The sequence below is a fragment of the Sinocyclocheilus anshuiensis genome, unplaced genomic scaffold, assembly GCF_001515605.1.
Source record: "Sinocyclocheilus anshuiensis isolate Anshui unplaced genomic scaffold, SAMN03320099.WGS_v1.1 scaffold2564, whole genome shotgun sequence".
NCBI classification, from domain to species: domain Eukaryota; kingdom Metazoa; phylum Chordata; class Actinopteri; order Cypriniformes; family Cyprinidae; genus Sinocyclocheilus; species Sinocyclocheilus anshuiensis.
The window spans coordinates 78,292-93,879 of record NW_015541004.1 but is presented as its reverse complement, the minus strand read 5'-3'; the positions used below and the strand labels follow the sequence as shown (position 1 = coordinate 93,879).

General features: G+C 40.2%; 1 pseudogene; it reads left to right on the top strand.

The window, feature by feature from the left end:
- LOC107690230 (NACHT, LRR and PYD domains-containing protein 3-like) overlaps positions 1 to 15,588 on the top strand; it is a 71,067-nt pseudogene that overhangs the window by 30,739 nt on the left and 24,740 nt on the right.

The following is a 15,588-nucleotide window of genomic DNA, read 5'->3' as shown; positions in this document are numbered from 1 at the left end:
TGGGGGGGGGGGGGGGGGGCATTGCTGCTTTTTTCAGTTTCTTCTAAACATATTAATGGCTAAAGTCTGAATACACTGTATTCAGCACAAACTGGGTTACAATAATATGTAATCACTGCGTATGTACAAGTTTGTATTTTTGTGAATACAACATTTATGTGTGGTTAGTGAAAAATATATATATATTTTTTTTAAATCACTGAAATAAGGCCATAAAACAAACTAAACATTTGTTCACAAGACTTTGGACTACTGGATGTGGTAGACTAGAGTTTTTGCTACAAAAAGATATGAAAATCATCCTGCCTACTTACTCACAGAAAACAATATATTGATTTAAATTTTGTAAGAGATGTTTTGTGTTAGAAAGACCGGGCCCCTCCCCTAATGGCCCATCAGTGTGACTGTGACTGTGAGGCAGGTAAGAAAAAATGTGAGGAGATTAAAATATTTTTTAAAAATTATTATTATTTTATTATAATTTTTTTTTTTTTTACAACACAATATAATCAAAATATACATAATGAAGGTCAACGGCACATTATTGAGCACACTGATCTAAACACAGTGACTTGAACAGTCACACACCTTTGTGTGACCGATAGATTGCAGAACCAAAAAAAATCCAGGGCTATCCAATGGAGCCGTACAGCAGCTGTTTTGCGGTCGCGCATTGGCTATTGTGAAAGTACTGACGTAATCATATAGCCGTCATCATCCCGATTTCAATCCTAAATATCAAACACGTTTGATATGATCGGGGCGGCCCCGATTTGTGTGCGAGCAGATCGGGAGGTGCAAGATTCGATCTGTGAACTCCTCACATTACCAGATAATCAGCGCCGAACATCGGGACCGATCGAGGGGCTCGATAAGATTTTTGCTCTGATTCTCGGGAGGGGGAAATCGGGCTAAAAATCCTGTAGTGTGAGCCAGGCTTTAAGCAGAGGCAGGTGGCAGATGATCCAGACCACAGCCAAGACTGCGCCCCACACCAGCGTTGCTGGAGGGAGGAGCCATGATGGTGGAGGTGATAACAGTGCCATGGAGACGAGCGCAGGCAACAATGACTTGTCAGGTGGAGCCCACCGTGCAGACGTAGAGCCGAGGAAGTGATGTGACGCCGATGACCTGGGCGGCTGTGACGGAGCTGCAGAAAGATAGAAGTGGGGATCCGGAGGGCAGAGGGCGAACTGGAGCGACCGAGGGTGGAGGTGGAGCCTGAGGGAGGGTGGAGTGAGCTGAAGATGAAGGGGTGGAGGGCCAGAGAGTAGCGGATGGCCCGCAAGACACCAACTAAGGTGTGGCGAGGTCTGAACCAGGTGAAGGCTACGAACTGAGAGATCCCGGAAAATCAAAATGTCCGATGGTCCACACTGGAATCAAGGGAGGGAGGAGTGGCGGTGCAGAAGCTGGGGTGCCAGGTCGAGGTGGAACAGAGCGCCCCGTGACCGGGGGAGGAGCCATGGGTGCCCCATGTCCAGAAGGAGGTAGCTCCCAGTAGGCCCGAGATGAGACACCACACCAAAGAGAGGAGAAACTGAGGGACTGATGGGAGGTGACGATGACTGGTTGGCAGGATTGGCTGGGGACTGGAGAAGAGATTGCAGGGACAAACAGATACTCAGGAAACATACAAAGTCATTAAAAGTGGTTTGGAGAGGTGGTGGGAGAGGGAGGCTGGGCAGGGCCATTACAGACGGAACCGAACTGACAGATTCAGGTAGAAGCACTGGGGCCAGGGTAACATCCTCTCCAAGATTACACCCACTCTACGTATTCGCAAATCTCCCTCAAAGGCCTTCCCCAGACAGCTGCACTCTGGTGACGGTGTTGTGGCCGGCATGCAGGAAGCTGCAGAGACAGTCGTCCGGGAATGATGCCGCTGGCACGAGGCTGAGGAACTCCTCCAAATTTTCCTTTGAGGAAGTAGTCCTTCTGCTCAAGGCATAACAGTTTGACTGCTTCCAAGTGGTCCATAGTGCAGAAAGAAACAAAACACACGATACCAAAAACACATACTCATGAAAAATGAAACAAAAATACTTCAACAAACATGCCGCTTATCTAAACTAGGTTGGGTCTACTGTAACAATGTGGCTTTGGAACACACAATGACAAGGATGAAGATCAAATGACCATCTTTAATAATCCGAACAGGGTAAATCCACCAACGAGCAAACAAGCGACAACCATAGTACATACAAAACCCAACAATGAAACTCAAACAAAACGACTTAAATAGTAGTGATAATGAGATGATAGGTTAGTGCACAGCTGAAACTAATGAGCGTCCATGACAACAAACTAAGGGAAAACGGTACTGACTGAAAACAAAAGTCCATGTGGTGCGAGAATGTGACTGATATCAGGAGCAACTATATTATTACATTAGCAATCACACACACACACACATAAAAATATTTTGTAGTTATCGCACACATGCATTGTATGTACTATCATACAGTACAAAAACAATATTTATATCTGGGAAACTAATTATTATTAAGCATGTTATAAAAATCTACTTTTGAGCAAATATATTTGCTTACAGAGTATTACACAGTGTAGCCTAAACATTGGTCTAAATAGTCTTAAACTTTTAACATTCATCATGTTACAGTGCATTGTTTTATATTAGATAGAGCATAAAAATGTCGTATAACATATAGATGCAATTAATTATATTTCAAAATGTTCCACTTGATTTATTAAACCTGGAATTATAGTTTGGGAAAAGTCCAACTATTAAAATTTTAACAAGTTTATGTCACAATAAAATTACTTACTCATCAGAAACGATCTCCTCCACTGGATCAAGATGCACGTCGCATCGCAATCTTCTTCTGAGGTAAATACAAGGCTTATTCTTCACATCAGGTCTTCTTGAAAAAACAAAAATTTTTCCTAGATGAAACTTAATGCTTTGTTTATCAAGGTCATGTGGCCATTCACATGTTTGAGTGGCTCATGTGGATGATTACCGTATGATTAGCCTGTGCTGCACTTGGGTGTGACCACATTACAGATAATAAGTTCAGACGGGAAAGACTGTACTTTTCTTTTTTTTTTATACGGATTAACAGAGAATATTTGTTTTTGATACGACTTATTTCACTTAAAAGTAGACACTTTATGTTTTCTATAGACATATATCTCATGTCTGTGTGTCAACTATCCGCTGAGTTTTGGTTCATTTTACGACATGTTTCAGAAAGGAGTTCACAGAGACCGAGACAGCAGAAAGCACACCGTTTCTTTTCTTTATTTTACAAAAGCACAATATTCTGTTGTTATTGTGAGTGTATACAAATAAAAGTAGACACTTTACAGATTTGAATGGAGTATTACTCTTTATCTATACGACCAAAAATTATGGAGCATTTTAAGTTCTTTTTGCCATTATCAAGTAAAAAATGCAACTGAACATGTCGGCATAGTCCCCGAACTCGGAGGGTTAAGACAGCTTTTTTTGCGAATGATTCTGTCTTTAATTTATTCTTACATTTGGTTTTGTGTATAAGGCAGAATCATGGGCTGTGTATTGTCACAATTCTACTTTTCATTTCCATGTACAGAATACAAAAAAACTCCAAACTCCGGTCCTGGAGGGCCCGTGTCCTGCAAAGTGTAGCTCCATCCAGCTCCAAAACACCTGCCTGGAAGTTTCTATTAATTCTGAAGACCATGATTAGCTGGTTCAAGTGTGTTAATCAGGGTTGGAGCTAAACTCTGCAGGGCAGTGGCCCTCCAGGAGCTGAATTTGACACCCCTGCACTGTCATTCTCCGTTATAGACTCGCTGGATGTGGTCTCTCTCATCGGCACTGTGAAAGTTTGTCTTCAGCACTCCAATCATCAAATTCTCATCTGAGAAATCTGGACCTCAGTAACAATGACCTGCAGGATTCAGGAGTGAAGCTGCTCTCTGATGGACTGAAGAGTTTTCATTGTCAACTGAACATACTGAGGTATTTATGATAAGTCACCCTTTTAAAAAGGACATGAAAAAGTAAGATTTTCTTAAGTGTTCTACAATGCAAAGCAGTTGTTTTTGCACTGATGACAGGCTAATTAATATGCAATGAATGGTCTAGGAAAGGGACAGGTGGTAGCAAGACTAACCTTCAGTGCAATAATCTGTATCAGTGCTGGTGGTATTTGCATCCACTGCATTGATCACAATTTTAATGTTGTTGTCATCTACAGCAGTGGTTCCCAACCCTGGTTCTGGAGCCCCCACAACACTGCATATTTTTGATGTCTCTCTTATCTGACACTAGTGATGGGAAGTTCGGCTCTTTTCAAAGATTCGGCTCTTTTGGCTCAGCTCCCTTAGAAGAGCCGGCTCTTACGGCTCCCAAATGGCTCTTTATTTAGTGTCACTCTGAGCCTTCTATTTTAGCCCAATTTAGCAATTGTGAATGGTTGGTGTGTTGGTGTTTTCATAAAAGCCTAATTTTTATGCTTTTTTTTTTTCGTTACAAAAAAATTTTCACCGATACTATTATTTGACATTTTAATATAACTTTAATAATAACACTTTAGTCTTTAGTGGAGTTGGAATTCAGAAATATCAGATGCCTCAGCTTGGGTGTGCTGAAGCGATTTCTCCTCTGTGTGGTTAATTGTCCTGTTTTTGAAAAGACTCTCTGAGTCTTCCTACCTTAACCAACACACTTGCTTTTAAATCAGGCTCCCCCACCTCTCTCTGTCACTCTGTGTACCTGGCCTTTACCACTACACTGGCTATCTTCGGAGCGTGTGTCCCCCTTCCTTCTTTCACATAATGGTATGATCCTAGTCTGTCCTCCCATGTGATTAGTTGCATGTGTTTTTTTGTAACGAAAAAAATGCATAAAAATAAGGCTTTTATGAAAACACTAAATAAAAAATTGCTTACCAACACACAAACCATTCACAATTGCTAAATTGGCCTAAAATAGAAGGCTCCGACTGAAGATTCGGCTCTCCCTGACGGGAGTCAGCTCTTCTCGTTCGCTACAAAGAATCGGCTCTTAGAGCTGGCTCGTTCGCGAATGACACATCACTATCTGACACACCCATGTGTGGTCTTAGAGCAGGGTTCCTCAAATCTTGCCCCAGAGGGCCAATGCCCTGCAGAGTTTAGCTTCGACCCTAATCAAAAACACATGAGCAAGCTCATCAAGGTCTCCAGGACCCCTTGGAAATCACAGGTAAGTGAGTTTGATCAGGGTTTGACTCTGCTGGGCAGTGGCCCTCCAGGACCAGATTTGAGGAACCCTGTCTTAGAGTCTCTAATAATGAGTTGAATCAGTGTGTGTTTAATTAGGAAGACATCTACAATGCTCAGTGCGGGTTACTGAATCCTTTGTTTTGTTCAGATTGGCAGGTTGTAGAGTCACTGGTCAGTGTTGTGAAAGCTTGTCTTCAGCTCTACAATCATCAAAATCCTGTCTGAGAGAGCTGGACCTCAGTAACAATGACCTTCAGGATTCTGGAGTGAAGCTCCTCTCTGCTGGACTGTCAGACTGTCAACTGAACATACTGAGGTCTGATTTTCAAATGCACTCATTTTTTATAAAATACGTGTATGAATAGGTGTTTTGTAGTAATGAGATTGTAGCTCAGATAAGATTTTGAGATTATCAGTGTCTGATAATTGTGTCCAATCGTCTGATATACAAACACAACTATTCTGTCTAATTTCATAACCAACAGCTTGCAAGGCAAGATACTGTATAAAGAACCCAAGTGCAGTTTATTACCAAAACTACAATACTTAATCAGACTTAACTAGGTGATGTTGCAAAACTAATGAACCAACTGCAGTAAAACCAAAACCCTTACACCGTAAGCTCTATAGTTTCAATATGGAACTGCTTAAAAATTGCAGAAAGTGTAAGCAAATTCATGTTATGCAAAGTCTGGAATAACCAGTGTAGCTACAGCATGACGTTAACTAACAATTTTTAATTGACTTCACTTAATGTCCAACAATTTGTTAAACCTAATTGTTAAATTCTAGTACTCTGTACTATTTGTGTACTATGCCAGGGGTGGCCAACTTCGGTCCTGGAGAACCACAGTCCTGCAGAGTTTTGCTCCAACCCTGATAAAAACTCACCTGCCTGTAGATTTCTGGTAGATTGGGGTTGGAGCAGAACTCTTCAGAACTGTGGCTCTCCAGGACCGAAGTTCGCCACACCTGTACTATGCCTTTTGTTACTCAGAAAACCTAGTTCAGATAAATTTATTTTTATGAGTGCAATTTTGTTAAGCCCCAAAAAAAAAAAAAAAAATGGTTTCTGGGGCGGGCTATTTTAATTGAATTTTCAATGATCTCCCGCACTTTTGCAGTTATCTGTCTCTTTGGTTCACTCATTCCTTTTCAAAACTCGAAATGTTGTTAACCCTCTGGGGGTCAACATTTATGCATAGTTAGTGAAAAATATATAAATAATAATAAAATATTAAAATAAAAAATGTTTTAAGTCACTGAAATAAGGCTATAAAACACACATAGAACATTTGTTTTCAAGACTGTTTAAACGGGTAAACCATACCTGGTATTTCCAAGGTGTTTGCTGCTTCTTTCCATAAACTGAAGAAGAAAAAAAAAACAGTCCCACCATCAGAAGTCAGTGATGGAGCTTATTTTACCATATTCGAGTAGCATATCAGTCAAATTTAACAGCTTCTGATGTTGGTACAGTGCTCTTATAGAAAAAAAAAGTTTGAAGAGACTCGTGAAAATTTGAGTCAGCAGGACTCAACTGGGGTGCAGGTATCTGGTCACTTAAAAAAATAATATGTGAGCATGTTGATATCAGGAGCAACTATATTATTAGATTTTTTAACAATCACTAATATTGCCTGCTCATTAAAAAAGCAAAACAAAACAAAAAACATGATTTTTATATTCATAGACGCACACATGCTTTGTATGTACTAAAACACGGTACAAAAATGTCATTTTATATCTGAGAAACTAAATTATAATTGTTAAGCATGTTATGAATATCTACTTTTGGGCAGATATTCGCTAATAGAGTATTTCACAGTAAACATTAGGGGTGTCGCGATATACCGGTATTGACGATAACCGTGATATTCAAATCATGAAATATCGACATTGTGTTAATTTAGGGTGTGATGATATACCGGCATTGGCGATAACCACAATATTTAAAATGATCAGGACACTTATGATAACAACACGCAAATAGCCTACTCCAGCGCCAGTACCTGGTTGACCTCCCAGGTGGCAGTATTGCACCTTAACGCTGACACCTGTTAAACAAGAAGACGCAGCGCGCGACCGCGCTACTCCGAGAAGAACCATGTTCAAACAGTAAGTTGCCATTATTTTACTAGTCATGGAATTGGAAACGTTGCATTAACCTGTTAACAGTGGTTTCCTGTGTTCATATATTTAAATAAAGGGGTGATTCTTTTAATAAGTACCGCGTTTTCTTTACTCGTCTAATTTTTTTATTTGTATTTGCAATCAAGTAATGGCCAATACATGTGCGTAGCACTTGATTTCTTTGTTCAAATCTATTACACGATTAAAACATTTAGAAAAACTGAGCGACCACATTGCTACATTAAATTCTGTAAAATGTTAAGTTGGTCGCAGTGCCATGCACTTATAGCCTCATCTGCGGCCGTTCTAGACACATTAAAACAGAATTAGAAGCACGTTAACTGCATGACTAACTATAGGTTAAAGAGATTCAAATACAGGTACGCAAGTTAACAGGTTAAAGTATCAGTTTTGGTGTTAATATTTATTCTTCATACTGTTGAACTTGACACTATTTTCTCTCTTGTTATTTCATAGGGAGCTTCAAAGAAGAGTCAGCTGTGACCTGAAGTAGTAAAAATGCATGTGCTCTGTTTATCAGTATCCTTATGTTCATTGGGTAAAAAGAAAAACTAAATAAAGTAAAAATTAATTTGGCTGGTTCCTCAAGGTTTCTATAGATATTGCGATATATCGATATTGTGAATTATTTTGGCCACAATAACCAGGGTGTGAAAAATCTAATATCATCAAGATGCATCATTTTACAGTGTAAACACTCATATTACTTTTCTATCGTATTGTTTTATATTATATAAAACAATATTATATACATTATGTCACAGTGCGTGCGGGGAGATGAAGCGAGGAGCAGGAGAAAATAAACAGACAGGCAGGCTCAAAACTGCACTCCATGCAGACATATAACACACACAATGAGAAATGACTGATCAGCACAGGATGACAGACACCAGGAGAATAAATAGGAACCAAACGAGGAGGCTAACGAGGGAGACACAGGTGGAGCAACTTAAACAATAACGAGGTAACAAGATGGGAGGGGCAAGACAATAGACAGGAGAGAGCACATGGCAACAGACAACACAAGCCATGTGCTCACCGAACACAGTCATCTGGTGGCCCTCCTGGGCACACCCGCTGAAGACTGTGACACATTATATACGTACAACATTTAAATGCAATGAATCATATTTCAAAATGTTTCACTCAATTTCACACATTTTAGTCTGGAATTATAGTTTGGGAAAAGTCTCCCTAACCTTGTTGGAGGATTATACAAGGCACGGTATAATGGAGAGTTCGCAAAGAAACTTTAATTGAAAAATGGAGCAGCCAGCTGTATTGAAACTGACAACAGCTACATCACAAAGTGCAAGTAAACAGTTTTATGATGCTTTGCCTGTAAATGACATTAGGCAATCACAACAGTGGTCATTTACTGACAAGCCTTAAAGGAGCTGCCCCATAAAACATATTATTTTAGACAGAGGGTCAGAATAAAGTGAAAAATTATTATTTTTGTGAACATATAACTTGTAAGTGAACCTCAAGGAAACATAATAATAATTAATGTTAAGACCCCTTTAAAGGGGTCATGAACTGCATTTTTTAAAATTATTATGTTCTCTGAGGTACACTTCAAATGTTAGAAAGATTTTTACATCAAAAACATAATAATTTATAAGTAATAGCCTATTTTCTATCTTATTTTTGACCCTCTCTGCAGAACAGTCTGTTTTTATAGGTTGGGTGCATTCAAGACTGAGATGTAACACCCAATATGCAACAGTTTTGCATATTATTAAAATAATAGATGGACGCTGCTTTTGACATACTCTGAATACAACATAGGTCAGTTGGATTAAAAATGTATACATACTCGGTATATATCAAATGATCTGAAACAGACAATGCAATAGTGGTAAAAACACGTTTACTTGCACTTATGTGTAGTGACAATACTGTTGGATCCAATTTAGTCCGGCTTAGCACTGCATCTTTTACTTTCAGTCTCTCTGAAAAGCCTGCATCAAACTGTCTTGTTTAAAAAAGAATCCGCAGTACATCAAACAAGCAAACAGTGCTTCACTGATGTGATCTGGAGCTCTTTCCTAATTTTACCCCGTGTCTACACAGGACGCAAGTGGCGCAATGCAACTAAAGACAACAGAACCCATTATAATCAGTGATTCTGTCTACACTGGATATGGCATGGATTGACATGACAAATCCCCGACAGTAAACTGATGTCCCGTTCTATTTCTGACATACTCCAAATTTTCACACTGCTTCTGACATGAAAGAGAAATCGATTCATGACACAATGCAGCAACACTTGCATCCAATGTAGATATGGTGTTAGGATCACAAGGAATGCATTTCAAAGACTGTTTTTTCACAAATTATACTACACAGCATCTTGTAATCCACTGAGGATCTCTATGGTTTTGTTGATGGAGTAGTCCTTATGCATCTCTCTAGTATTTCCTCTCCTCCTACTACATGAGCGAGTAAGTGGGAGAGGCTAAAAAGGCAATAATGTAGAAGTAGGCATTGATCTTTTTCTGCAGAGGTGGTCTTTTGTCGCGCTATGACATCATAATGTGACAAATTCCAAAACGAGTCATTCTGGTAGCTTGGTTTCAATTAAACCTTTTTTTGAACTAAAAACATCCTGTAAGTTTCAGAATTCAAAAAAAGTTATAGTATTTTATGTCAAAAGATTGTTGTACAAATGCACACACACACACACATTAGGGATTTACCTAAATTTCGCTCGCCGAAAATTATCTGGCGAAAATGGCATTTTCGGTCTTTAGCCGAAAATATGAGCTGTAAATCACTCTCCCTCTAGCCATCATCACTGTGCGGTGCGACTCAATATTCCGCTCTATGAATGTGCGTTCCGCTGAGTTGCTCACGGCCCATGCAAACACTTCATTTATGTACCGCACATGCTCACCGGAAAAGTCCGCTCGATAACGCACCTACAGGACATTTCTATGTAGTATACTTTTTTTTCTGTTTGCAATAGTGTTACTGTGCTGTAACATAGTACAGCTGTACTAGACAATGCTGGTAAAATTACGCTACCCTCTTGTGACGCTATGCTCTGTTCACAAGACTATACATTATTTGGATCATTTAAAAAAAAAATCAGTTAAATCTGATTTTGTTGCATAGAACTGAATAAAAATAATATATTGTTGTTTAATATTAATATATATTTTATTGTTTTACATTCAATAAAAGTGGTTGTTTTATTGGCTTGTATTTTTTAAATTCAGTATCATTAAAATTGAGTTAAATTAAAAAGTCTAACAAAATGATTTTATATTATTTAATAAAAACATTTATTATTAAAAAGCGGTTTCGGTTTTCGGGCCAAGTGCATGCAGAATTATGTATATGTGTATATATATATATATATATATAGAGACACACAGCATTGCAAGCAATAATTAAAATGACAATAGATAATATTACACCCGGGGATATAACAATAAGAAACTAAACAAAAAATCTGTTATGCATAAACTAACCCTTTACACTAGTGAAAGTGAAAGTGTAAAAGTGAAGTGTGGCCAAGTATGGTGACCCATACTCTTAATTTGTGCTCTGCATTTAACCCATCCAAGTGCACACACAGTAGTGAACGCACACCCGGAGCAGTGGGCAGCCATTTTTGCTACGGCACCCGGGAAGCAGTTGGGGGTTCAGTGCCTTGCTCAAGGGTCTCACCTCAGTCGTGGTATTTAGGGCGGAAGAGAGCGCTGTACATTCACTCCCCCCACTGACAATTCCTGCCGGACCTGAGACTCAAACCCGCAACCTTCTGGTTACAAGTCCAACTCTCTAACCATTAGGCCTGCCCACCACACTAGAACTTAAATCATAAGATAGTATATTATAAAAATTTGTTTTCATTTAAATTATGCAACTAGACATTGCCAAAATGTACTAAGGTGACTTAGAAGGAAACTGATTGCAGTAAAACTTTCTAGTTCATTCTTTTTGAGTTAATAAAGCAACTTAATACTACTTTGTAGAGATAACTTGCTTTGTTTTTACTATTTTCTGACTATTGTTCATTTGTTTATTTTATTTGCTTATTTTTGTCTTTCAGAAATAGTAATCTCTTCTGTAATGCTAAAAGTATTATTGTCGTAATTATTTTGTTTTGCATGCTGAATGTTTATGTGTGTGTGACACATCACACAAATTATTATTTAATTTATTTTGATTATTTAACAAATTAATAGTGTGACATATGTACAATTACACAGGTGTTAATATTAATATATCATAACTTTATCCACATCAGATGTGGAGTAGTTAATGATTTAGTTTGATGCTAGATCATTTTAAAAACCAGCCCATTTATATCAGACTACTTAATACTCATTCTTTGAAAGTACAGATAACTATGATTTTTTTGTAAAGTACTGAGTACTGGTAGAAAGAGAATTATTATACATTTATAAATAAACAATTCCAGGCGCCCAACCAAAGGGAACACTAATCAACCATAATAGTGATTTAAACAAGGTGTCAAACAAAACGTCTCGGGTTCCGCATGTAACCATGGCTCCCTGAGATGGAACGAGACGCTGTGCCCCCTATGCAGCCTGCATGACCGGTGTCTGAAGCACGTGTGAAACAACGCCAATCTATTGGCCCACCTGGCTCATGACGTCATTGGCGAGATGCCCGGAAGTATAAAAGGGCACCTGCTGAATACGTCATCCACTTAGCTGTTTGAAGGAGACTTAAACAGGCAGGCCGAAGGCATGGCAAGGGGGCGCAGCGTCTCGTTCCCTCTCGGGGAACCATGGTTACATTTGTAACCCGACACGTTCCCTTTCTAGGGAACTCAACGCTGGGAATGAACATTCATTGGGGAATGAAATCCAATCACGCTGTGCCGAGGCGCATGCCTGTTCACCTGGGGCCCGTTCTTTGTACGGCGCTAACTCAGTTAGCTGGATTTAATTGTTGACGATTTGGCATGATCTTGGATTGTTTGGTTCTTCCAAGCTCATCCCGGAATTGCTGTCATAGCAACAGGTCCGTAAGCTTAAACCTGCTCGGGAGCAGGCTTATTTCATGTAAACAGGATTAGATTGCATCTTTTTAAGTGGAACTGATATTTAAAATCTATCCCAGCCACTACTACTCTATTACAAAAGTACCCTACTTATCCGGGGACAATCATCTAAAATAATAATAATTAAAAAAATTATTTTATAATAATATAGGCTAATAATATTGTGTAGTCTATAATACTTTAGACACAGCCAGTTTTACTCACTGAAAGATTTATTCGTCATAAAATAATTACTTCATAATTGTATTGGAGTCTTACACACATGCTGTACAGATAATGTAGAATGGTGCATTAATTTGAGTGCTGACAGCTATTATGGGAGTGGCTTGATGGAGCGCAGGAGATGCAGATAACATGATATTGACCCTTAAGAATTAATGCTGTCATGTAACAAATCTGTCCAAATATAAAATTCAGTGAATTGCTAATTACTACATTGAAATAAAAATGTAAAGCCTGTACAAATATTAGAAATCGTGAATATAAATAATTGAGAATCATGTAAAAAATTACAATAAAATAAAAACAGTGCACATTTCATTTATCTATTATAACATTTATGTAGTTTTGTTCGCTTGGCTTTCCTTATAAAAGTCCAAAAAGTTGTCAATTTTTCCGTCAGATGTCTTTTTTAATTATATGTCATTACGTTGCCGCCAGCCAATCGCTGCATTGCTGATCGTGGTTTCGAGGCTGCATTGCTGATCGTGGTTTCGAGTATCGATACATAGCCCCTTTTAAACCAACCCATGAATGCGCAATTATCTCAGATAACTCAACCCAGCCATACTAATCATCAACAACAGATGCTAGCGCGATGATATAATTTTGGATGTGACATTTCATCTCGGATGTAATAAGCGACGAACGAAGAACGGGCCCCTGGTGGGAGAGCACCAAGGAAATGACAGACATAAACAAAGCCTTTCCTCAGAAAGGGGCCATGCCACTGACGCCACGGGCCGCTCACGCAACTTGGCAGAAACGGGGGAACCCGAATAGATCAAGGGGAACATCCCATCCAAGTTAAGAGCACAGCTATCCTCAGATAGCTATACTATGTGAGCAGAACTAGCCTGGATACACAAGACCACTGATGAGGCGAACTAGAAAGCCTCTAAAGGAACTCAAAAGATGCTACTTAAATCCCAAGTAAAGAGAGTAGCTGCTGAGCTAAAACACAGCTATCCTCAGATAGCTATGTCCCTAAGGTCTTATGTAGGCTTGTGGACCAGAATAACCAGGTAAACTCTCCTATGAGGCTGCCCAGACTACATAGAGTGGGCTATCTACTTACTACCCTAGCAGGGGAGATAGCACTGTCTAGGCGAGGGCTCAAGGAGACCACTACTTAAAGACCCTAGGAAGGGGAGCAGTCACTGAACTAGCACAGATATCCTCAGATAGCTATGTACATAGGCAGGGCTACCAGAAGGGCTTGACTAAAAACTACCCAGGCAGGGCTACCAGAAGGGCTCGACTAAAAACTACCCAGACCACAAAGAGTGGGCTGTCTACTTACAACCCAAAGAGGGGAGACAGCACTGTCTAGGTAAGGTTCAAAAGACCCCCCCTTAAAACCCTAGCAGGGGAGCGATCACTGAGTTAACCCATATCTATCCTCAGATAGCTAGGCTCTAGGAAAAAGGGACCACTCCATAGGAGGGCTCACCTTGAATAACCTGCTCAAAGAACTGACTCGACAGATCTTAGGTAGCAACACCCTGCTCAGAAATGTATCAACAAAGATACATTAGTTGAGTGGAGCCCAAAGCGAGAACCAGGGCCAAAGCCAACTCAGAGAAAGGGAACGAGGCTGACAGCGCGTAACCATACAGGATTTCAGAAAGTGCGCAGAATGCTTAACATGCACACTTACCACAATGTGGATTTAAAAAGTGCACAGAGCTTAGCGTGTGCACTTACCATAGCATGGATTTAGAAACACCATTGCTTAAGGGGTAACCAAGGCTGTATTAAGCTTGCCTAGGACCAATGGCTGGAATATAACCACCCTCAGATGGCTATACTAAGGAGGTCCCTAGCCTAGATAGCCTTCCTGCAAAGTTGCCCAGACCACAGAGAGTGGGCTATCTACTTACTACCCTAGCAGGGGAGATAGCACTGTCTAGGCAAGGGCTCAAGGAGACCACTACTTAAAGATCCTAGGAAGGGGAGCAGTCAATGAGCTAGCACACAGATATCCTCAGATAGCTATGTACCTAGGAAGGGCTACCAGAAGGGGGGCTCGACTAAAACTACCCAGACCACAAATACTTACAACCCAAAGAGGGGAGACAGCACTGTCTAGGTAAGACTCAAAAGACTGCTACTTAAAACCCTAAGCAGGGGAGCGATCACTGAGCTAGCACATAGCTATCCTCCTAGGAAAAGGGACGACTCCATAGGAGGGCTCACCTTAACCGCAATGGAACACAGCTAGCCACAGATAGCTGTATTCAGGTAAATCCAACCTGCCATACCAATGGCTGGATTATAACCACTCTCAGATGGCTATACTAAGGAGGTCCCAAATCCATGTCAGAGCCCAGATAGTTTTCCTACAGAGCTGCCCAGACCACATAGAGTGGGCTATCTACTTACTACCCTAGCAGGGGAGATAGCACTGTCTAGGCAAGGGCTCAAAGAGACCCCTACTTAAAGACCCTAAAAAAAAGGGGGAGCAGTCACTGAGCTAGCACACAGATAGCTATGTACCTAGGAAGGACTACCAAAAAAGGGGGACCACTTTTAGCACTGTCTAGGTAAGGGCTCAAGAGACCGCTACATAAAACTCTAAGCAGGGGAGTGATCACTGAGCTAGCACATAACTATCCTCAGATAGCGAGGCTCTAAGAAAAGGGGCTCACTCCATGAGAGGGTTCACTGCAATTGCAGTAGAGCACAGCTAGCGACCGATAGCTGTATTCAAATAAGCCCATTCTACCAAGAACAATGGCTGGAATACAATCACCCTCAGAAAGTTATATTAAGGAGGTCCCCAAACCGTGTCAGTCCCACAGTAGGCTAGCAAAGCACCGTGCTATTGACTAAGATCTCACAAGAGGGAGACCCAGACCATCAGTAAATGATTCGCTAAAGAGCGAACACAAACGTCATAGTCCGAGATCAAGACTGATGTAAGCAGTAGCCATAGCACTAGAGGGCTG